The 23,684-nt window shown below is 40.5% G+C and overlaps 1 long non-coding RNA gene across 1 annotated transcript; it reads right to left on the minus strand.

Moving 5' to 3' along the window:
- Nucleotides 1-869: 869 nt before the first annotated feature.
- Nucleotides 870-21,664, minus strand: LOC115350715. Its single transcript, XR_003926574.2, has 3 exons — nt 21,589-21,664; nt 1,979-1,982; nt 870-885 (listed from the first exon to the last, which is right to left on the minus strand). It is a non-coding gene; the product is annotated as an uncharacterized LOC115350715 (long non-coding RNA).
- Nucleotides 21,665-23,684: the final 2,020 nt, after the last annotated feature.

Consider the following 23,684-nt stretch of genomic DNA (forward strand, 5'->3'; position numbering starts at 1 on the left):
TCACCCTCAGCCTACTTGCTGGTGGGGCAGAGTGAGAAAGACCTTGATGCTGTGTAAGCACTCTTCAACAATAGCTAAAACATTGGTGTACTGTCAACATAATTTTTGTTACAAATCCAAAACAAAACAGCACACTGACTGCTATGAAAAAAGGTGACTAACCCAGTTGTCATGGTTTAAGCCCACTTGGCAACAAAGCACCACGAGGCCGCTCGCTCACTCCTCCCCCATTGGGATGATGATGAGAACATATAAAGAAACGCTCATGGGTCGAGACAAGGACAGGGAGGGATCACTCACCACTTATGGTCATGGGCAAAAGACAGACTCAACTTGGGGAAGAAACAAAATCAATTTCTTTTACTACCAATCAAACCAAAGCAAGGATAATGGGCACACCTTCCCCCAGCCCTCCCTCCGTCCCGGCCCAGCCCCACTCCCGGTTCTCTCTCCCTCCTCCCCCCGGCGGCGCAGGGGGACGGGGAATGGCGGTTGGGGTCAGTCCGTCATACCTTGTCTCTGCCGCTCCTTCCTCCTCAGGGGGAGGAGGACTCCGCACTCGGCCCCTGCTCTGCCGGGGGTCCCTCCCGCGGGAGACGGTCCTCCACCAACTGCTCCACCGTGAGTCCTTCCCACGGGAGACAGTCCTCCACGAACTTCTCCAACATGGGTCCTTCCCACAGGCTGCAGTTCCTCACGAACTGCCCCGCACCCCCACAGGGCAGCCACACGACCCCACGCGGCGCGGTCCCTCCCGCAGGCCGCGGTCCTTCAGTGCCAGGCTGCCCCAGCGCGGGCTTCCCCAGGGAGCGGCGGCCATCTCGGGGGGGCACCCACCCCCTGCTCCGGCGTGGGCTCCTCTCTCCCCGGGCTGCAGGTGGGCATCTGCTCCCCCGCTCCCCTCCGTGGGCTGGGGGGGGACAGCCTGCCGCCTGGTCTCCCCACGGGCTGCAGGGGCATCCCCTCCTTCCCCCCTGCCCTCGGGATCCGCACAGGGGTTCCTCTCCCACCCCGATCCCCCGACTCCCGGCAGGTTTCCCCTCTGGAATCTGTTCTCCCAGAGGCGGGTCTGGCTCCCGGCCGGGGAAGCTTCCAGCAGCTTCCAGCAGGAGCCGGCCCTGTGGACCCTACCCTGCTACCAAAACCCCGTCACACAAACCCAAAATGCCAGTACAGCTGCGGTGAGTTTAAGGAGAAACTTTTAATCAAGAAATAATGTATGTTTTGTTTTGGTTTGTGCTCATTAGTATCTTCCTGGCCAGTGTCCAGAACATATGTCAGACACTAGACATTATTTCTATTATTTGAGCGTGTAAGAATTAAGAGCAGATGAATCTATTTCTCCAAAGAGTTTATTGTAGTTTTCACTCTGTACTGATACTGAAATTTCCAAAGAACCCTCTGTTCCTCTCTTCTGTTTTTCAAACAAATTGGCCTATTTTTCAGCAGTTTCTAAAAAGATATTTCAAAATGTTGTGAAGAAAATGATGCTTAAATTCCAATGAGATATTACTGTGTGGAATGTATGAGAAATGTTAACACCTATCTGCTCTACAACTACTCTCATCTCTTGTAGCTTCATGACTTCAAACGGTGTTCTGGTTTTGGATGGGATAGAGTTAATTTTTTTCACAGTAGCTTGTATGGGGCTATGTTTTGGATTTGTGCTGAAAACAATGTTGATAACACAGGGATGTTTTAGTTATTGCTGAGCAGTGCTTACACAGAGTCAAGGCCTTCTCTGTTTCCCTCTTAGCCCCACCAGCGAGCAGGCTGGGGGGGGGCACAAGGAGTCGGGAGGGGACACAGCCGGGACAGCTGACCCCAACTGACCCAAGGGATATCCCACACCATATGACGTCATGCTCAGCATATAAAGCTGGGGGAAGGAGCAAGACATTCAGAGCGATGGCATTTTGTCTTCCCAAGTAACCATTATGTGTGATGGAGCCCTGTTTCCCTTGAGATGGCTGACCACCTTCCTGCTGATGGGAAGTAGTGAATGAACTCCTTGTTTCGCTTTGCTTGTGTGCAAGGCTTTTGCTTTGCCTATTAAACTGTCTTTATCTCAACCTGCGAGTTTTTTCACTTTTACCCTTCTGATTCTCTCCCCCATCCCACCGAAGGGGGGAGTGTGCGAGCAGCTGTGTAGGGCTTAGTTGCCAGCTGGGGTTAAACCATGACAAATGGATAGATGAGCAGGGAACTATAAAAAGAGTATTCTCATTTTACAGACATACCTGGGGAAAATAAATGGCACCTACTGCTTTGGTTGTCATAGATATAAGAAGCTACTCTTTCCATAGCCTACAATTGGACAAAAATGAAAAAGGCCAATGAAACAGCATAAACATTGTGGCAATGATGAACGATGATGATAGTAAGGAACATAAGATCAGACTAAATCTTAAAATCAGTGACCTTGTCTGCAGACACACATGATCCAGAGCCTTATCTTCTGATTACCTCACAGACTTCTGGTCAACATGAGTTTGTAGGTCATACTTCCTTTCAGTTCTGCAGTCTTTCCTCAGTACTTCTGGTAGGTCTACTTCATTCTGCTTTGATGTCTATACAAATATTCTTTCTCATGACTGTACAAAGGAAGAGCAGATATTGGCTGTAGGCCAGGGACAGTTATTACACATTGTGCTAAAAATATAAAATTTATTTCAGATCAGGAATTTATGATTTCTCCACACAGTGGACTTGGCCCAGAATCCACCCTAACATTAGGAATTTTAGATTAAGACCTTGAGTTTGAAGCATCAAACGCTAATAACCAATGGCTTAGCTACCCCTAGGCAGGTAGTAGATAGTAGACTACCTCATCTTCATCAACATGAGACAGAATGCACCCTCAGCAAATTTGAGAATAATAAGTAATGTGAGGGAAGGAAAAGGCTTGATATTCCGAATAGTAGACCCTTATCCCAGAGAGACTGTGATAAACTTGAGCATTGGGCCTATAGAAACCTCATGAAGTTCAATGAGCAGAAATGCAAAGATCTGTGCCTGAGAGGGAATAAGGCCGCATAGCAGCAGGGGAGTCTGGGAAGCAACTGGCTGAACAGCATTCCTGGTGGAAAGGACAAGGGAGACACAGTGAACACTATGCTGAATATGAGCTAACAGTGTGCTTTTATCTCAAATAAAGCGAATCTTGCCCTGCTATGCTGCATTAGGGGAAGTATGATCAGCAGAATGAACAAAGTTATTATTCCTCTCCACTCAGCCCTGGTGAGGCTGCACCTGGAATACTGTGTCCAGTTTTGGGTCCCCCGATCAAAAGGAATGTGGAGAAACTGGAGAAGGCGACCAAGATGGTCTGGAGCCTAGAGAACATAAATACAAACAGAGACTGAGAGAGCTGGTGTCCTGGTTTCAGCTGGGATAGAGTTAATTTTCTTCCTAGTAGCTGGTGTAGCGCTATGTTTTGGGTTCAGTGTGAGAAGAATATTGATAACACACTGATGGTTTCAGTTGTTGCTAAGTAGTGCTTAGACTAAGTCAAGGATTTTTCAGCTTCTTATGGCCAGCCAGCAAGAAGGCTGGAGGGGCACAAGAAGTGGGGAGGGGGCACAGCCAGGACAGCTGACCCAAACTGGCCACAGGGGTATGCCATACCATGGGACGACATGCCCAGTATATAAACTGGGAGGAGTTGGCCTGGGGGGATCGCTGCTCGGGAACTAACTGGGCATCGGTCGGCCAGTGGTGAGCAATTGCATTGTGCATCACTTATTTTGTATATTCCAATTCTTTTTTTAGTATTGTCATTCTATTATTGCTATTATTATCATTATTAGTGTCTTCCTTTCTGTTCTATTAAACTGTTCTTATCTCAACCCACGAGTTTTACCTTTTTCCTTCTGATTCTCTCCCCCAGCCCACTGGGTGGGGGGAAGTGAGTGGGTGGCTGCGTGGTGCTTAGTTGCTGGCTGGGGTTAAACCACGACTTCTTCAGTCTTGCATAGAGGAGGCTAAGGCATGATCTAACAATGGCCCACAACTACCTGAAAGGCAGTTTCCAAGACAGAGATTTGGTTTTAATTATATTAGAATATAAATTACTGAATAATAATTAATATGCTAACTGGCATAGTAACATTACTGTAATGCATGTTAATTGTAGTATACAGTAATAGTCTTTCAATGTTTCAATCTGCATTACAGTTGAGAACAGTTATATTAATTATAAAAATCTTGAGAAGAATTGTTAAGAGTAATTATTTTTTCAGAAAGCAAATTCATGACTTACTCCTACTTATTCATATTTTTCAAACCTTGAAAACAGAATTGTATGACAAAAAATAGTAAAAATAAGTACTCTGGAAGATGACTTAAAAAAATTCCTCTGTTTCTTTCCATCTGATATAACTTATTTTGTTTCATTTGTAAGTAACATGATTTAAATGTAAGGTTAACAATTTCCTTGGGTATTGTCTCTCATTCTTATCCTTTGTGGGATATTAATAACCATTATTTTGGGGCTTATGATAAAAATCACCACCTCTATTATGATACAAATAATTTATACATATTTTACAGTGATTGTGAATAATAGAGCTTTCAGGTGTCTATGGCTTACTTAGTAACCATTTAGTAGAAGTTCTTTCATTTAATGTTACATTTTAATACAATTTGAATTAAACTAGGTATTGAGGCTTGCACCTTAGGCAATTGTTCCTCCAACAAATAATTGTCTTGGCCTGGTAATTATTCTTCATATTCAGCTTAAATGTTACTTCTGTAAATGTCAAGATATTTTGCATTATATTCTCTTATTCCATCCTGGATAATATATTGTTGTATGCAGTATATTTTTTTTTTCAGATATTTCTTCAGATAGTTATAGAATATGGGTAATATTAAAAGGATCTGAATTCTATATTCAGAACAGATTGAGGCTCCAAAGAAAATCTGTCTATTAAATTGCCTGCCTTTTAGTATAATCTCACCTATCGTTAGGATCTTAAAAGTTTAGAATGGTAGTCTAGGTTGTATTTCAGGATGGAAATATACTCTCCTTGGGAACCCTACATGTTTGTTCTCTCCCTTTTCTCTCCCTCTTTCTTGCCCTCCCTCTGTAACTACAGAGAGAATTTAGGTTAACTCAGCTTTGGGACCATTCTGACAAAAGTATTTCATTGACAGCAGATAAGGTAAACACCAGCTGGTATTTACTAAAACTGTTCAGTAAATGAAAACTATATTTTGCCCAAGTTGGCAATATTTCTCAATCTGATTCTTTTCCAAATTATAATGTAAATTAAAACATGAAATATAAATTACCTTTCCCTACACTTAGACAACCTTCCAATATTCTGAATTAATCCAAGGTAGAGAAGCTACCTTTGGCGCTTTCATACATTATATGCATTCTGAATAAGCTAACATAGATTCATCTTTAATTACATGGAAGGAAGGAAGGGAAGAAGAGTGGGAGGAGGGGATTGAGTAAAAGAGAGGGAGGGAGGGAGGCATGCATGCAGGCCAGCATGTTTGCTTCCTCTATGGTAATGGAGATATAGTAAAAAATTATTAACTGGAAATAAATCTGCAACAAGTATTCCTAATTTGTTAATGTGTTTTTTTTCATGTGTACTTTCCTCTGAACACATGAAAGGGATATGCCACCTTAATATGCCAAAGTGAAATTTTCCAAATTACATGCTAGTCAATGCCAGACTCATGATGTAGTTAAAAACTCTTCAAGTGAAACAGGGACACTTTCTTTACTGTTAGAAAATAAACTTCCTACTCTAAAATGCCTGCATGAGCCCAGTGGTCACAGTGCAGTTTATTACTCAAAACTAATACATTGGTAGGAGTATGCAAGCATTCTTAATCTATGATCATGTATAGCTTCACCTCTTACAATACCATGGAACATGATAGACATCTATAGTGGAAGAGTTTGGAGAAATATAATTTTTTTTCAAATTTCCTTGTTTTTAAACTTGACAGATTCTATGAGCATTCCAATTCCCACATTAATTTCTCAGTCATTGATTAACTGTCTTTTTAATGTCATAGTCTCTGGATGTGGTGGGTTAGGCTTGGCTAGCAGTCAAACTCCCACCCAGACGCACACTCACTACCCCTCCTCAACAGGAGGGGGAGAGAAAATAGAAGGAGAAATCTTGTGGGTTGGGAGAACAACAGGGAGATCGCTTACCAATTACTGTCTCAGGCACACAAGGCTCAACTTAGGGAAAATTAATTTATTACCAATTAAAATAGATTCAGGTAGTGAGAAACAGAAAGACAAACATTAAACCAACACCAAAACATTAAACTCCTCTACCCTTTCCCAGGCTCCACTTTGCTTCTTCACTCCAGACTCCTCTACCTCCCTCCTGAATAGTGCAGGGAGGCTGGGAAGGGAGTGGGTATGATCAGTACAGGGAAGTTTCTCTCTGCTGCTCCTTTTTTCTCACATCTTTCCTCTGCTCCAGTGTGTGCTCTCCATGGGCTGCATTTCCTTCAGGAATACCCAGCTGCATCAGCATGTGGTCCTCCATGGACTGCAGTGTGGATATCTGCTCCAACCTGGTCTCTTCCATGGACAGCACAGGGAACATCTGCTCTGGCATCATGGAGCACCCCTTCCTCCTCTTCTGAACTTGGTGTTCCCTTTGCTGTTTCTCACTCTTTTTGCTTTTTCCTCCTTCTCCTCTGCCTGTTTATTGCTTTCTGGCCTTTCCTAAATACGCTTCTGCAGAGGTACTACCATCTTGGCTAATGGGCTCAGCTGTGCCCTGTGGTGGGTTCATTTTGGATTGTGTCTGGCACAGGGCAGCCACTGACCTCCTCTCACAGAGGCCACCCCTGCAATCCATGCTACCAAAATCTTGATACCTATACCCACTACAATAGAGTAGACTTTGGAAAAAAGGAAGGGGTGCGGGGAAAACCAAACAACTCTTACATTTTTATAAGGAGTACAGCAGAAGATAAGATTATATAAAACAAAAGTTTAATGTACCCAATTCTTATCTGTAATCAACATTTATCTTAAGCAAGAAAACAACCACTCTGAGGAAACCTATGTGAAATGTGCAGCACGTGAAACATATTCTCTTTATGTAACTGAATGGGCAGAGACTATGTATAGAAGATTTATCTCTTAATCCAAACTGAACAGTATGTCATTCCATGGATAGTTTGAAGATTTATTGAAACACTTGTGGCTATTAGCACTATGCTACATTTAGAAAGAGTATGTGAATATGGACCAAAACATATAATAAATGATTCACAGTGACTGGTTGTTACTGAAGGCATCCAGTTGAAGCACAAAGGACACCTGTAACCTATTTAACTTTCTTGTTTATAAAAATTCTATGATTAATGAAAAATATTTCTTCAGTCCCTGGGCATTGGGAAGAATGCCATTATGTATCAGTTTGACTGCCTATCTGTAGCAGGGCTAGGTTGTCCTGACGTAGAAGGTAACACACAGACATGGAAGAAGGTAGAAGGGAGATGACATTATTGACTAGTTCACTAGTGCAGCTGCAGAAAGAAAATCTTCCTGTTTAACCCAAAGCAGAAATGTAAAGTGAGGATGGCAGATACGTTTATTGCAGCAAAAACCAAGTTGATGAATGACTGAAACACAGGTAGTTTCTGGGTCAGTAAAGTGTTTTAGTAATTTCACCAAGCATGTTGCACTAGGATTATTACAATGATCAAAATCATAAAGCCATCATCTACATATACACTTATAATAATAAACACTTAGTGAAATAATTGGTGTAATTTACTAACATTAGTAAAACTTTGAGGAGTCTGAATGCTCAGAATTTTCCAATATTGAGTTAAAGTTACAGTATTCTTTGTGGCATGCTAACATAAATAATACTGTATCAGGTTCACACATAAAACTAGATTCTTCTGTCAAAGCAATACCAGTGATGGACATTTCCTGCACCAGATGGTGGAGTCTGCTGTATGACTTCAGCTGCACAAAAGCAGCAGAAAAGCCAATGGATGTTCTCCACAGAAATTTCTGCTCAGAAGTCCTGAGTTCATGAACAGTCAAAACAATTTTTTCAAAACTAATCTTGGAACATACCTACAGGACAACTCAATTGCCCGTAGATATCCAGTCTGAATTGTCTGTGCCTGACAACCTTCAAAAACATGGTAATTTTTTCAAGTAACTAAAAGCTCGTCTATTATTTCAAACTGTATTTGTTGGTCCAATAAAATATTTTACATCTATGAACAGTGCATAATTTAGGCAAGACAGCATGTTTTTAAGCAGTTGGGCTGATGAACCCCAACAGAATTCAAAGCATATATTAATTTTTGTAGATTTTTAATCTCTAGTTGTCCAAACAGTCCCTTGGCATCAGGAATCACTGGTATAACTTGGTCCTAACAGTATTTTATAAAATGTATAGCTATTCTTTAGCTGATGAGAACAACTTTTAGCTTTTCATTAGCTCTTCATTTGTTCTCAAAACTACCAAGAAAATATATAATTTAGCACTAAAACATCCTAAGTATTTTAAATAACTCTTCATCTGAAAATGCAGTGAATGAATACAGGCACTGAAATACCACCATCTTTTACTTCCACTAAAATTAAACTTCAACATAATAGAACATTTTATGACTTTATATGAAAAAGTGTGCATTTCAATCTATTCTCTACAGTCAGAAATTTTAACAGAGCTTTTTAATGTTCCTGTAGATATAAGAAATGAACAACATTACATGACCTCAGTCAAGACATGTTTTATCTGGTGTAAACTGATATATGGTACAATTAGAACTTAGGCTCACAGAATTTTGACTTAGTAGACACACCTTCATGTCATGGAGTTCTTTGAGCAGTTAAAAGATGTATTAACTTCCTTAATGGTCTATATTTTTGGGGATCCTATAAAAATATAGATATTTGAAATTACTAAAGCAGAGACACCCACAGAATTAGCCATTCAGATTGTCATACAAAATACTGCATTCTCAGAAATAAAATCGTCTACAAAAGAAACACCAAACCCACAACAAAGCAAAACAAAAAAACCAAAACAACAAAAAGCTCCACCCTTAATGAAGTCATTACAGTATAAAAATTCTTTATGATAGCTGTAATTAATTCTTTATGATATGACTACTGTTCCTAAGTCTTTACTTTCAACTTACCCTCTGTATTGGGTTTACCTGGCAAGGTTTTCGTAAGCAGGGGGGGCTGCAGGGGTAGGTGCTGTGAGAAGACACCAGGAGCTGCCCCCATGTTGGGCAAAGCCAGTTCCAGTGGCTCCAAGATGGACCTGCCGCTGGCCAAAGATAAGCCCATCAGCAATGCTGGGTGATAACATATTTCAGAAAGGGTAAAAACTGCTGGGCAACTGCAGCCAGGGAGATGAGTGAGAACATGTGAGAGAACCAGCCCTGCAGACCCCCAGGTCAGTGCAGAAGGAGGGGAGGAGGTGCTCCAGGCGCCGGAGCAGAGATTCCCCTGCAGCCCGTGGGGAAGACCATGGTGAGGCAGGCTGTCCCCCTGCAGCCCAGGGAGGTCCACGGTGGTAAAGAAATCCACACTGCAGCCTGGGGAGGAGCCCACGCTGGAGCAGGTGGATATGCCCTGAAGGAAGCTGCAGCCTGGGGAAAACCCACACAGGAGCAGGCTCCTGGCAGGAGCTGCAACCTGTGGAGAGAGGAGCCCATACAGGAGCAGGTTTTCTGACAGGACCTGTGGCCCTGTGGGGGACCAATGCTGGAGCAGTCTGTGCATGAAGGATTGTACTCATGGAAAGGACCCATGTTGGAGCAGTTCTTGAAGAAGTGCAGCCCGTGGGAAGGACCCACATTGGAGAAGATTGTGAAGGACTGTATCTCACAGGAGGGATCCCACGCTGGACCAGGGGAACAGTGTGAGGAGGGAAGGAGCAGCAGGGATAACGTGTTACAGACTGACCGCAACCCCCATTCCCCATCCCCCTGCACCGCTTGGTGAGAGGACGTGAAAGAGTCAGGAGTTGAGCCTGGAATGAAGGAGGGGTAGGGGGAAAGTGGTTTTAGTTTTGCTTTTATTTCTCAGTATCCTACTCTTGTTATTAATTGGCAATAAATTACATTAATTTCTCCAAGTTCAGTCTGTTTTGCCTGTGACGGTAACTGGTGAGTGATCTCCCTGTCCTTATTTTGACCCATGAGCTTTTTGATCATATTTTCTTCCCCTCTCCTGTTGAGGAGGGGGAGTGACAGAGCGGCTTGGTGGGCACCTGACAGCCAGCCAAGGTCAACCCATCATACCCTCCTATTTCATTTCCTTCGCCTGCTACATCCAGCAAGACTTATCATCACTGTCCAGAGGACTAATCTCTTTATGTCTTATTTAAATTAATTGATAACCCAGAGATAACTACAACAGTGCAGTAAAGTGTGTAACTTCCTTGATTCTATGAGAGGGAATTACTTTTCCATTTAATATCTTATCAGAAGTACAATGGGAAAACCCTTTGGCTTACAGCACTAAATGGGAGAGCTTTTATGGAGACAAAAGTAGAAAACTGCAGAAAATTTTGACTACAAGAAACACAAAAAGAAGTATTTGGTTTTGTGTTAAGAAGCTAATGACAGCATGTTTCAAATGACATAAAACTTAGTAAGCTATTTGTGCTGCATAACATACGGTACCTAAATCAGGAACTCATGTTAGAAGTCTCATTAAATTTTAGGCATCATTTTTGTCACTTCATATAGTCTAGAGAGAGGCGAGTGAAAAGCTTGTGCAAAGGGCGACGAAAAGCAGAATACCTTACAATCCTATTAATTTATACAGTTCATAATCTTTAATATCTGACATAACTAAAACAGTATAGTTCCTACTTCATATTCATCAGTCTGACAGATAAATGAATGAGAAACTTGCTATAGCCAGTTAAAAGAAACTGAACATTTTTTCCTTATCTGAATAAAAGTAATGCCCAATTCATTATGTCAGTCTTACACTTACAGTATTCACACTCTTCAATAGCACCAATTAATTCTATAAATCTCTGATATTCATATTCTCAAAATCCTGTCAAAATTATATTTACTTTATGTGTAAAAACTGCATGAATGGGAAACTCTGAAGTATGAATACTGAGATAAAAGTTTTTCTTATGCACATCAAGCCTAAATATTATGGCTGTAAAACAGCAGTATTAACATCATTCCCAAGAAAGTAGTAAAGCTACTGTCCTGGTTTTGGCTGGGATAGAGTTAATTGTCTTCCTAGTAGCTGGTCTAGTGCTGTGTTTTGGATTCAGTATCAGAAGAATGTTGATAACACACTGAAGTTTTCAGTTATTGCCAGGTAATGTTTAGACTAAGTTAAGGATTTTTCAGCTTCTCATGCCCAGCCAGCAAGAAGGCTGGAGGGGCACAAGAAGTTGGGAGGGGACACAGCCAGGACACTACTACTGTCATTTTATTTTTGTTGTTATTCTTAGTTTCTTCCTTTCTGTTCTACTAAACTGTTCTTATCTCAACCCACGAGTTTTACCTTTTATTTTTTTTCCCAGTTCTCTCCCCCATCCCACTGAGGGGTGTGTGGGGGCGGAATTGAGTGAGCAGCTGCGTGGTGCTTAGTTACCAGCTGGGGTTAAACCACGACAGCTTTTCACACACAGATATATACATATGTGACTGATCAAAAAAACCCTACCATGGAAGAAAGGTCAGAGGAGATGAGCACAGGTGATGTGCTTGTGAAGCTCAGGGTAGAATATGGGGAGTGATCACAGCTGCTGTAAAGATGAACTCATCTCCATACAAAGGGGACCAGAGGGTGGCCAGAAGACCATTTATTTAGATAAATGCATCAGCTGTCGCTTTATCAGTTGGGTGGATCAGCTGATTGTGTAAATGTCCTTCTCTGAGTTAATCAAGAAAAGTTGTGAATATGTTCCTGACTGAGCCAGACCAGCATGGGAGAAGTGTATACTTGTCTCAGCCAAACCTAAAGTAAAAAAACTGAGCAACCAACAAAATGACTCTTGAAGAGAGCAACAGGCTTGAATCTATGTATTCCTTCCCAGTGACTGGGGCTGCCCAGTGTCATGATAGTGAGCATATAGAGATTGGTAATGGGAATCACGTTTGTATTATGATCTAACTCCATATTAAAACCGGTATGTAGCACTTTCTATTGTGATTTCACTACATTGCTGTATCACCCTACTAAATCACGTGAAGCATCAAGTATCTTCAGATAAGTAAATTTGGTCTTAAAACATTAAACCCTCCCTGTGTGGTATATCTAAAAGAACCTGGTCAGACAATATTGGACTGACAACATATGCATATTCCCTTTGGGAAAAACAAAATTTATGTAACAGTAATTCCATTAAGTCCAATGTATTATTTAGAGAAATGTGATTTTTGCAAGGGCTGATTCTTAAACATTAGAAATATTTGTTGTTATCTGTCTTCTTTTAACATTTGCTTTTCAGTAAGACCTTTAAGCACATTATTTTCAACTAAAAGGTGTTAAGGCCCTACACCTAATGTAAAACTACTTAATTTTTAGCCTAAAATTCTTATATTCATTTCAGTAAGCATGAATTTGCAGGAACAAAGATTAAGTTATTTGCAAAAATGTGAAGTACGAGTCCAAGAATACAGTTACAGTTTTTGCTTTCCTATTATGTTCTTGACAATGTATCATATTTTTTGCAAGGTAAGGAAAAAGCCACCTCAATTTTATCATTTATAGTATCTGCTGCCCTTTAAATTGTATCATGGTCCTGGAGTTAGATTATATCTTTAAAAGAAATCAACAATTAATAGACCTTACCTTCCCATCTCCCCAAATACTTATCTAAATGCTGAATATTTAATTCCGAGGATAAACATATTTTTTGCTTCAGATTAGTGGAAAAAAATTGTACTTAACATTTTAAAGTTTTATTTTGGCAAGTTCCTTTAAAAAGGTGAAATTTATAACAAATAATCAAACAAACAAAAATTCCTATTAAATGCTTGCTGTAGAACTAAGCTTCCATGAGCGTAGTTTTATGGCTCAAATGTGGCAAACAGTAAACCTGAGAATTATATTTAAAGGCATCTTACAGATGTTCATGAAAATCTTAATTTTCTCATTTGTCTAATGCAAGGGAAGAAGATAATTATGTTTTCCTGTTTTATTTTATTTCAGTTGAAATGGGCTATGTTTAAAAGTATTCAGTACCTGTTACTTCTGCTTACTCTCTTAATTCCACTTCTTTGACCAGAAAGTTTGGTGTCGCACAAACAGGGTTCGGTACCCGGTGTGCAATGAGCCAATCTTACACACAGAGCCGAGATATTTGTTTATTTCATGTCTGTGCAGAGATGGGCACCAGCTGGTAACCCCACAAAGCTGGCACAACACACCAAAGAAAAACGATGTATTTATTCTGTTACATGATTAGTTAAAACCCGCCTAAATTTACATTCATTGGTTAGTAGTCACCATCTCATCTACTATTGGCCAGTTATATTTAAATTAGCTTCACTTGCTATGTAAATTAGCATGCATGCTCCTTGCAGGTGTGTCTGTGGGGGGTAAGTGCTTCTAGCCTTGAATTGAGTCAGAGGTCATAATCTTCTCCTGCCACCTTTACCTTTCTCCTAGCTCATGTTGCTTTGTCAATCATCCAACCTGCCGCACCTTCTGCAGCAGGATGTTTCCTGTTATCAGTCTTTAGTTCTCTCTTCCAGGGCATTATCGTTTAGTAAAGTATGCATAGTTTATACAAAGTAATCAGGCTTGCATAGTGAGGCTATCAAGTAGCGGTCCTCTTTAAAGGACAATGTATCATGTTTAACCCCAAAACTGAGCAGTATCACCAGGGCTAGGCTGTAAATCAAACATATGACTACATTTTTAGTTTACAAAAGATACTTCCTAATTTTTGTTCATAATGAACCAGTCAGAACCTTATAGTCCCTTCTGTATGTTGACTTCAAATTTTGATCTTTTCTAAATGAAGATTTCATAAACAGGTAATTTCAAAGGAAGATGTGTAATCACCACTGTATGGGTGCATGATCTTGGAGATATCATCAAAGCTTCCTATGTAACTGGAAGAGCATCTCAAGGGGAGTTCCAGTGGGGCATTCCCCATATCACATTTCTTTGGATTTTTCAAGTTGAATGATGCCAGAGATTCATATTTAAAATTTTCCAAGGCTGTCAAGCTGAAAAACGGTATCAACACTTTTGAGAATGCTGTCAGAAGTCAAAATGTTATTGACAAACTGAAGGCACCATCCAAAAGGGAAGTCATGAAATAAAATAAAGGTAAGTGGTAGGCTTAAAGTGAAGAAATTAAATGCCAATTTACCAAATATGGAAAAACTGCCTTGGGAACAGTGCATGCAAAAAGGATTTGGGGATTAGACTTATAAAAGGGTGAATATTAGACAACAATTTGTGAAAACAAAGAAAAAGCAGGGAATAGTATTCGGGGAGATAATACAGTAAGTGCTAATAAAAAGCAGTTGCTCCCTTCTACATGGCATTGCTGAGGACCCTGAGGGAACAGTACACAATAATGATTGCCATTTACAGAAAGTATTAGGGGAAAAAATGGGACACAATCTAGAGGAAAGCAAGATAAATACTGTGAGGTCTGGAAAACATGACTTAGGTAGATTGGTGGGGAGGGATGGGTGGCAGGGGGGTGCTGAAGAGAAGCTTTCTGGAAGAGGAAAGGCCAGGGGGACATGATAAAGCTTACAAAGCACAAACCACCGATAAACCTGCCTGGAGTCCTACTTATTCATACACATATGTATGGGAGAGAAATATAAGGGAATTAGCTTGCCAGATGCAAACACCTACCATGTTAACTAGCTGTGACTGGACCTGTAACAGAACTACCTCCCTTCCCCTCCACTGAGGAAAGCTCTTGAGTGCTCCTCCCGACAGTCTCAGTGCACACACTTTTCTGCATTTTGAAGCTCCCACTCCTGGGAGCACCATGAGTGGGAGGCTTTCTCATTCTGAAGGAGTTCACAAGTATGAATTAAATCCCAAATGTTTTCCATGAGAACTTAATGAAGAACAGAAATTCAATTAATGGGTCCTTCTGACTGGGCCTGTATTCTTAAATAAAACAGGCTGATGCTTTGGCACTGCAGACAGCTGATATGCCACAAGTCTTGTCTGTAAAACTAAAGTCTCCTTCCCTGCCCTTCCCTAATATGGTGACCTTGGCTGTGTTGTCTACTAGGTATAGTTTCTCATCTGTGGTGCTCTTTGAATCATGCTCTGCTATTGCTTGTGAGACTGTTAGTTGGCACTGGTCAAAGATTACTTTACCAATCTTTTTAAGTGCATTCCAATCCTACTGTTTTGTTGTTGTCCTGTTTAATTTGCTAGTGTAGAAATCATCTTCTGTTTATAAAGTCCATATAATTTTTACTCTATCAATAAACAGAAAGTTCTTTCCTAGCAGTTTCTACTTTGTCTTCAGAAAAATTCTTTCCTTCATATAGGTTTCATTGGTCTAAAATTTTGTACTTTCCTAGGTTTTCTCACGTAACGATAGGCTAGATTTTATTTGGTGGGGTTTTTTTTGTTGGTTGGTTGGTTGGTTTTGATTTGTTTGCCATTCAAAAAGGCTTTTTACATATTCATTTTACTTGGTATGATGTGTCTGTGGAGTGAATCATGCATTTTAAACTCCAAAGTAAATGTGGAAGATTCCCACATTGAGAAAAGTACAATTAGATGCAGTGTGAGATATATTTCAAAGGAAAGTGAGTATCAAAGTTGCCATTAACTATGAAATCTTAAGCTAAGTAAAATTAACAGGAAGCCTGTGTTCCCTGCTAAGGGAATGAGTAAAACAAGTTATAGATGCAAAAAAATTCTGAAAAATTAAAGCTGCCTGTAAATTCTCTTATATATTTATACTGTGATGTACAAAAAAAATGAAGACAATATTTGATATGGAACATAACATTTTATCACATAAAGCATATATGCCATTTCACCATATTTGGATCTCCAGATTCCAGTGGTGCTTGCAGTCATGTACATCACAGTATAATGTAACAGGATGAAGACTAATACTCAACCTTTTTCTGCTAGTAGAAGAAACAAACTGCTCAACTGGTGGACTTCTCTGAAGAACAGCTGTTTACCACACACAAGAGGAAAATTTTCTTAATCAGGTTAGTCAAGCAAGACCTGCCTTTCATAAACCCATGCTGACTGGGCCTGATCATCTGGTTGTCCTGTACATGCCATGTGATGGCACTCAAGATGATCTGCTCCATAACTTTCCCCGGCACTGAGGTCAGACTGAGAGGCCTGTAGTTCCCCAGGCCCTCCTTCCAGCCCGTCTTGTAGATCGGCGTCACATTTGCTAACCTCCAGTCAACTGGGACCTCCCTGGTTAGCCAGGACTGCTGATAAATGATGGAAAGTGGCTTGGTGAGCACTTCCACCAGCTCCCTCGGTGCCCTTGGGTGGATCCCATCTGGCCCCACAGACTTCTGTGCATCTCAGGGGTGTAGCAGGTCACTAACCATTTCCCCTTGGATTGTGGGGGCTTCATTCTGCTCCCTGTCCCTGTCTTCCAGCTCAGGGGACTGGGTACCCTGAGAACAACTGGCCTTACTATTAAAGACTGAGGCAAAGGCAGCATGAACTACCTCAGCCTTTTCCTCATCATTTGTCACCATGTTTCCCCCTTCATCCAATAAAGGATGGATATTCTCCTTAGCCCACCTTTTGTTGCTAATGTATTTGTAGAAAAATTTTTTATTGTCTTTCACTGCAGTAATATATTGACATAACCCTTAGAACTGATGACTAGAAAGTGAATTTCAAAGCTATCATCTATGCTAATAACTCACAGTCATGGACACTCTACAGTCTGAAAGACAAGCTATTAATCTTGTGATTTCTGTGTACAAATTATGATATATGATTACAGAAGTCTATCAATGTTACAAGAAAACAATTAGCAGTAACAGCCTGCAAGGAAAAGACATGCAAATAAAGTGGTCATGTAAATTGAAAAATGTTAACAAGGACAAAGAGGAAGCACCTCATTCTCCTGCCTGAGCATGAATGTCCTTGTGGCGCAATTCTGGAGAGAAAAAAAGCATGCACTTGTGAAGAATCAATGAACAGAAATAGATCAAACAAGTCGAGAAACAAACTGGTTGCAAGCCTATGGAGAAACAAAACTACAGAAAAGCTTTACACAAGAGAAGCTGCCTTGGGCGTACCTGCTTGTTCTATTAGAAAATAAAACCAGCAGGGTTACAAGTTCAGGGACTAGCCTAGTGGTGAGATCAATATCAATTACAAGGGGAGATGGCTTGGCTAAGAGGCTCACATCCCCTGCTAAGACACCAAGGCAGCAAAGAAAGGATCTGTTAAATACGAATCAATAACTGCATTTTCATTTCTTACATTTTTAGTGGCTTTTTACAGCTGAAAATGCCCATGGGCCCAAGACCCTCTTTCAGTCCAGCCCAGGGCTGTCAGTTCCCACACCGGCAACACTGCAGCAGAATCCTGAGATTGTGAGAGAACAATTTAGTCTGAACCAGCAGTGAAACCTGGTAGAGAAAAGTTTAATACTGTATTTGTCAGATCCTGCCTCTGCCCAGGTAGGATTTTCTAAATGCAACAGCCTACTACTTTCCAACTTGGATTAGAATGTGAATGAGAATGGGAACCATATGTTACAAGAAAATTATCGAGCTTTCTGAGGATTTTGATTGTCAGGAATGTCTCCTCTGGAGTTTTTGATGTTATGCCAATTAACTTTGTCACAGTGAATCCAAAGGGATATAAAATTAATGACTATTTTATTAAGTATCCTAGTATAAACAAGTAAGCAAATAATAGTCTGAAAAAAAGAAAAAGATGAACAGGGGTAAATGTGGACTTATTAGCATAAAGTAAAATAAACTCCATCTTATTAATTATGTGATAATGTGCATATTCAATTGACAAGAAGTGTTGATATAGGTATTATCATAGCATTAATTTGACAAAGAGCCAAGCAGCTCCAGAGATTTGTTTCAATGGATTTAAAAGCCATTAATGGTACTGATTATCTCTAAGGAGCATCTCATTACTAATACCAGCATTTTATAGTTTGATCCTGAGCTAGTATTTCTTTTGTTTTCTTGAGGATTTTGAGTCACCAGAACACAAAAGGAAGGAAATGACAATTTGTCTTCCCTGTTCCACAAAGTGAGCTATGTGTTAAAAAGGCAGGCACCACTTTATGCAGTATAAATGACCTAGTGTAATTGCAACATTAGTATTACATACTGGTAATAGATTGATTTGAGAATTAGTAACAGGAATTTTATTTTGAAACTGTTAATCTGTAGGGTATATAACATTTTGAACTTACTAATTTTTTTCAAAAAGGGTAAATGGATTCTGTGTACCACTTATACTCATTCTGACTTGAGACACTGTTTTGACTCTCTCCTGTTCTGTCCATAGATACTTGCTTGTATCTGCAAGAGTTTGAGTCGGCTTTAAGGCTTTAACAGCCTTTTAAAAGCATATACACCCCCCCCCCCAAACCAAATAACCCCCCCATCTTTTTCTTTTCCAGCTTTGTATTAAATGCTCTGCTGCCATTTGCCTACAAATCTCTTTTGTTTAACAACTTGATTAAGCTGTTAATTGTATTCTCAGCTTGTTCAATCCTGACCTCAAAGATGAGAAAGATTTCTCCCAGATAAAAAAAAACATACAGACAAAACCAACCAGACTTAAGGCATAGCATTTCTAATATAAAGAAAAATAGATCTAACTTCCTTATCTTCCTAGAACCGATAACTAAATATATTTCGCAGAAATATAACCTTCATATTCCTGGGAATTCAACAATTTCACTGTTGCAAGAATAATGAATTAGTGACTTTGTGCTTCCAGGTGGAGGAATTCCAGGACCAACAGTGAAAGGCCACAGCCAAGAAGAGGAGAAGAAGAGGGAAGGAGGGGAGGAAGGCTAGGTACATTTACTTGAGTTCAGGAAAAACACTGTTTTCTCTGAGTCTTTGCAAAAAATACTGAGGAACAAGTAAAGAATATTCTTCTCCCTTTTGGGAGTGAAACAGATGATAGAAAACATTAAGACAGCTGCTCTTAGATATTAAGGAATAAATGCTTTACTTGCTATGATAATTTATTTATTATTTTTAAAACAAAATTAAACCAATTAAGAACATTAAAACCAGAACTCCACAGTGTTCCTTTTATTAAAAAAAAGTTAATAATTCCTCACTTACAATGCCTTAGTTATTCTTACAAAATAGAAAACTAGTTAGTTCCATTGGACAAATTATATTCATAATTGTTATCTTTTAACATTTGACAATATCCTGGGCACTGAATGTTGTGTTTCATCTTCTATGAAAACAAGCTGTGTAGTGGCAGAAAACACAACAGTAAGAATGTGTTTATATTAAGTAAATAATTCCATTACTGACTGTTTTCATAGTCTGGTTAAGTTTTATTCAGTGTTTGGCCCCAGCCAGCTATAGAACTCTTGTAACAGAAATATTTATAACTAACAGCAATAATATCTTGAAAGAAGAAAAAGTAGTGCCACAATTTTCCTTCCTGTAAGAAATTCTATATATCCTTATTATACACTACATAGGCTAGCTCTAGTGTAGCTATGCATAACTGAGTTTTCCCAGACTTCAAAACTTCTTCAAAACAGAGAACAACCTCTCTTGGTTTGCCAGGTCTTTGAACATTCACATTTCATCATCTGCCTCATACTGATTCTTTTCTAGGAAGTTTCATTTGGCAGTATTCAGCTCAAACAGTTTCAAGATTTTTTTTCCTTTTCCTACCACAAAACATCTTTGCAAACATTTTATGGAGCAATACTTACAGACTTGAAATACTGATACGAGGGACAACTTTCCAGCTAAGTGCAGGAACCAAGAGTAAGAGGGTGAGGTGAGCTCTTCTCAGTGATCTCATCACTCACATGCAAGAAGCAGGAAGGGGAAAGCAGGTAGGTTTGCTTACAGTTAAAGAGCACTAAGGGACAAAGAAAAGCAGCTTGTCATAGACGTGAAGACATGGGAGGGTGTTTTTCAGCAATCAAGGTTTACTAAACTGCAGAATCATCAAAACAAAAGAAATTAAGGCAAAACCTGGAGAGGGAAAAAAAGTTGGAGGCTAGAAGGTGAGGAATAATGTTGGAGATGCTTGGAATAGCTACACTGGGAGCAAATCATGTACAATTATTCAGTAAAATTGTCTTCCAGAACCTGGAGCTAGATTTCTCAATTTGTACAGTATGTTACTGACCTCTCTTTGCATCTGTTCCACACAAAAGCTGCAGCCTGTGGCTTTTATCATTTAGACTATCAGCTTAAGCAGTAGTACGAGTCTGTATTGTAAATTCAAATATCTAAAATCCTCAGATGATATAACTTGGAAGGCAGGATAATAAAATCCTTGTTTTCATTTTGCACTTAAGAAAATAACAGGAAAAAGACTATCATAAAAAGTCTACAGTTTGAGATCATGAACTCAAAGACCATAAATTTCACAATTAAGTTTTGTTTGTCAAAAGTAATTTCATCTGTCTTGCCTTATGTTTAGATGTCTCTTCAAAGCAGCATTAATTACAGAATAAGAATGGTTGAGGTTGGAAGGGACTTTTTGAGGTCACCTAGTCCAATCCCTACTGCTTATGGGGAGCCTGCCCCAACCCTGTTTAGGGCCCCATAGAACGGGCTTCCCAGGACTAGGTCCAGATGGCTTCTGAATATCTCCAAGGATGGAGACTCCACAACCTCTCTGGGCAACCTGTGCTAATGCTTGGTCACCCTCACAGTAAAAAAGTGTTTCCTTATATTCAGAAGGAACCTGCAGTTCTTCAGGTTATGTCCATTGCCTCTGGTCCTGTCACTGAAAAGAGCCTGGCTCCATCTTCGTTGCACCCAACTTCAGGTACATATATATGTCATGGTTTAAGCCAAGCTGGCAACAAAGCACCATGAAGCCGCTTGCTCACTCCTCCCCACCCCAGGCCTGGTGGGATGAGGAGGAGAAAATATAAAGAAACACTCGTGGGTCGAGACAAGGACAGGGAGGGATCACTCACCAATTATGGTCACCAGCAAAAGACAGACTCAACTTGGGGAAGAAACAAAATCAATTTAATTTACTACCAATCAAACCAAAGCAAGGACACTGAGAAGTAAACCCAACCTCAGCTCACCTTCCCCCAGCCCTCCCTCCGTCCCGGCCCAGCCCCACTCCCGGTTCTCTCTCCCTCCTCCCCCCGGCGGTGCAGGGGGACGGGGAATGGCGGTTGGGGTCAGTCCGTCATACCTTGTCTCTGCCGCTCCTTCCTCCTCAGGGGGAGGAGGACTCCGCACTCCTCCCCTGCTCCGCCGGGGGGTCCTTCCCGCGGGAGACAGTCCTTCATCCACTTCTCCAATGTGAGTCCTTCCCACGGGCTGCAGTTCTTCACAAACTTCCCTGGCATGGGTCCTTTCTGCGGGCTGATCTTCAGTCACACACTGCTCCAGCATGGGCTTTCCCATAGAGTCCCGGCCATCTTGGGGAGCCTCCACTCCACCATTCACCTCCATAGGCTGGGGGGGGACAGCCTGCCATCTCACCATGGGCTGCAGGGGCATCCCCCTCCTCCCCTGCTCCTCCTTCCTCCCTGCCCTCGGGATCTGCACAGAGGTTCCTCTCCCATCCCGATCCCCCGACTCCCGGCAGGTTTCCCCTCTGGAATCTGTTCTCCCAGAGGCGGGTCCGCCTCCCAGCCGGGGAAGCTTCCAGCAGCTGCCGGCCCTGCAGCCCCTACCCTGCTACCAAAACCCCGCCACACAAACCCAAAACACACAATTCTCCACTAAAGTGCTACCTTCAAAACTCTCTCAAGTGACAAACCATCATTAGCTTTAGCACCCTGATGGATTTATGGAGCAGTTCTTTGTAAAGCTAAAACAAAATACTCAAAGCTTACACCTGTTCAGAAAGGTTACTTCCTGCTCCTGAAATACAAGTGGAGTATAATAGGGCTGTTTGGTGATGTTATTTAGGTCTTGTCTATGCTAAAGAACCTCTGGCATTAAAAATATGAACCCCTCAATAAAGACATAGCATTTGCTGTCTGAAGGAGTTAATCTGCTGGTTTAGTTGTAATGCTTCACTAAAACATGCAAAATGAATTAACCCAAACTTTTTTTTGACAAAGCAAGCTTCAGCCCGGGAGATTTGCCAGTAATTGCTGCCCTTTAATTCAGCCAATTCAGCTGCCTTCAGAGTTTGCTCTCCATGCCATACGTCCTCAGCTTCATGACGCTGCCCTGGGAGTCCATCTTAAAAGCTTTGGTGAAGCCAAGGTATATACTGCATCTACTGCTCTCAGCTCATCCGCAGAGGCAGTCAGTTCATCATCAAAGGCATTGAGCTTGGTCAAGCAAGATTTTGCCTTGGTAAATTCATGCTGATTGCTCCTGATGACATTCTTGTTCTTTCCATATTTGAAAGCATATTCCAAGAGGACATGCTCCACACTCTTCCCAGGGACTAAGGAAAGCTTTCATAGCTTATAGCAACCTGGGTCCTCCTTCTTGCTTTTCTGAAAGATGTGCTTTGTATGTATTCTTTTCAGTCTCCAAGGGTCTCTCCTTATGTCAAGGATTTTTCATATCAGGTGAGGGAAGGGGATACAGTTGTGAAAAAATGATGGAGAATGGATGTGATAGCTGTTCCTACGCAACAGATACTTAGTCAAAAGAGAAAACAATACGCAAAGATGGCTATGAGAATTGTCACTATGACTCAGTATCAGTTGTATATGAAAACAAGTATGTTTGTTCTACCAGATTTGCAAAGTGAAAAAGGAGAAAATATTTAGATGGGACAGATACAGATTTGTGTATAGATCATGAGTTAGAACAAAAGAATAATCCTAACCATCCAGAATCAAAGGTGGGAATCCAAAATTGGAAAAAATGCACACTGAGATGAAATGGAATTTGAAATGTATGTTTATCTGTCTAGCGACTGGTAAAATTCAAGAAGAAATTAAAAGAAATCTTAATTAAAAAAAAAAAAAGTTTTGATAGTCTATTCCAAAAGAAAATACATTTATATAGGTATATCATCTGTGTAAACCAGGAGACTGAGGGAAGACTTAGGCAAAAAAATCAGAAGGGCAAGTGACGCTAGAAAAGTCTGACAGAGAATAATGGACTGCAAGTTTTAAGAGGTCTATGATTAAGTGAATGGATGGAGAAAAAAGGATTTGTGAAGATAGTGGTTCATGAGGACAGAAGGTTGTGGACAAAAGGGTCAGCAGACAGGGAAATAATTTTTGTGACAATAATCTGCACATATATTTAAATTTTGCATCAAAATGTATAGACATTATCAGCCCACAAGTTCTTCAGGAATTTTAAGACCAGCATTTCCTCTCCTTTGAATATTGATACCCTAAATCTATTTTGTTTTATTTTTTACCTTTCTTCACACACGTGTATCTATATATAACAGTCATATCTATGTATGATTGATTATTCACTGGTCTTCAAGGTACCATGAGATCTAGTTTATTAGTTGATACCACTTTTTCTAAAAAATGGAAAAAAAACAGAATTCAGGAATTCTATGATTCTATGAAAGTGAACAAGGGAGATATAATTGATGAGTG

This window comes from Aquila chrysaetos, chromosome 14 (genome assembly GCF_900496995.4).
Source record: "Aquila chrysaetos chrysaetos chromosome 14, bAquChr1.4, whole genome shotgun sequence".
Lineage (NCBI taxonomy): Eukaryota > Metazoa > Chordata > Aves > Accipitriformes > Accipitridae > Aquila > Aquila chrysaetos.